This window comes from Mus caroli, chromosome 11, assembly GCF_900094665.2.
Source record: "Mus caroli chromosome 11, CAROLI_EIJ_v1.1, whole genome shotgun sequence".
Taxonomy (NCBI): domain Eukaryota; kingdom Metazoa; phylum Chordata; class Mammalia; order Rodentia; family Muridae; genus Mus; species Mus caroli.
The window spans coordinates 95221605-95223807 of record NC_034580.1 but is presented as its reverse complement, the minus strand read 5'-3'; positions in this window follow the sequence as shown (position 1 = coordinate 95223807).

Here is a 2203-nt window from a genome sequence, read left to right as displayed (position 1 = left end):
CTGAATTTCAAGCCCATGGTCTTGCTCAAGGACGTTCTAGGACTGTTGGAACACTGGCGAAAGGCTTTAGCTATGTCAGAATTCAATCTTAAAAGGCACTTATAATAGGATAATACTAAAAGAGAGCACGTGGATCCATACACTAGACTAACGCGGGAATGGAAAATTAATGTATGGGTTAAGAGAACACCAGACTCCAGGAGCGAGTTTCTGTGAAACTCTTTTGCCTCCTGAGTAGCTTTCAAGCCTCAGCCTGTTATGCTGACTTGACCGGAGAGCGTGGCATTTCTCCCTTTCTTTTTTTATTTTTCAGCCAAAGTTCCAGGATGTCCCACCTCGTCGTAGCTACAGACCTCAGGAGCACTCTAAAGATGAGTGGAAACACGATTACTAGTAAAACAATGCCAAAAATAATAACAAGTAGGATTATATATTGAACCCAATCCAGGGGGTTCAATGCACTTAGGTTGTTTTTCAAATCTCTAGCCAATTCATCAATGTTCCAAGTGTCCAAATGACTTTTACCAATATCTGAAATTTCCGCCTTTAACTGTTCCAAGACATGAGAAATATCAGTATCTCTCTATACTCCCTGCAAATGAGCTTTAGTCTTTTCCCAATCAGTGGTTGTATTATAAGGTAAGGGGGTGACACAAATGTATTGGAAAGAAGCATGATATTTAGTAGCTAACCTGGTCTTAATATTTGTAATATCTTGCCCTATTGCCAGCACTACTTCTTCTAGGGCGTTAACCTTTGCTTTCAATTTTTTATCTATATAATATGTTGCTCTGACAAAGCTATGGAAATATTTTCATGCTTATCATTAACAAAAATGAGCAGTATGTAGCTGCTGATCTAAAGCTGTGGTAGATACCTTTTCAAAGTTTGCATTCCCAGATTTTTAAACCAAGGATCATTTCTTAACTCTAATAGGCAGCAAAACATAAGCACGTCTCTTTAACAAAATCATAACAACAGATTCCTTATCTAATTTGGGATCTACACAATTAGTTAATAGACAAGAATTACAATGAATATGAAAAGACTTGCCAAGATTGGTGATCTTAACTCTTAAAATTATCTAACAATATAGCATATAGGTAAGGTACACGATTTTTTACAGTTATAGGGAAGTTGGCCTGAATGGCCAAAAACAATGTCTCTGATGAAATCTTGTCTAATACTCTGTAGCAGTCCCTCCACCTCACGAGTCAGCTTTTTTAGTTGTTTCTAAAGTTGACACCAGGTCGGCTCTACTTGTTGTAGCCCATGGCGGAGATAGGAAGTTTCTTTATTTTGATTGTGTGTGCCCTCTTTGATTTCTTTTTTTCTGTATGCTCAATACAGCTTGATTGTCACCACTGTCAGGGCACTCACAGGTCCTACTTACAGGTCAGCCTGTCACATTGGAAGCTAGCATGGTCTTGTAACATTCTGTGGAAAAAACAGAAATATTCCCCCTTTTCCCCCAAATTAAGTATCTGAACAGGATCATGCCATGTGCCAATAAGTGGATCCCTTCATCTCAGGAGTATGTCTGGTTGTAGGGTGCCATAGACACTCAGCGAGATTTTTGGCATCTAAATTTATTTTTTTTTGAAGATATATATTTAAAGTTCTACAGTACCGTTTCCTTGAGAATTATAAAAATCTCAGTAACATGGGTAACATTAAATTGTTGACAAAACATCTTAAATGCTTGGCTGTAATAGCCAGTTTTAATTTAATTTGGAACACCAAGCAAAAAGAATCAACACAGGCAATGACTAACTATACTTTTAGTTGCTTTTCTTGTTAAAGTAGTTGTAATTAAAAAGACTAAAAAGGTATCAATAGTCATGTGTATATTTTATTTTTCTAAAATCAAAAATGAGTATCCATTTGCAATAATTGATTAAGTATAAGTCCTTAAGAATTAACACCAATGTGTGGAACAGGTAGAAACTGAGGACACTGAGAGCAAATCTTTACAATATGACATGTACATTTATTTATTTATTTTAAATACTAAATTATTATCTCAAGCCATTACTATTTTGATGATGTAAAAAATGAGATTATATGGCCAATTATTTTTATGTAAGGCCCATAATCTACCTGTGACATAAATCTAGCGTGGCATTGTCTTAAGAGGTCTTTTCCAGGCAATCTTTAACATTTTAAAACACCATCTACAGCACATAATTTAATTATCTGTGCT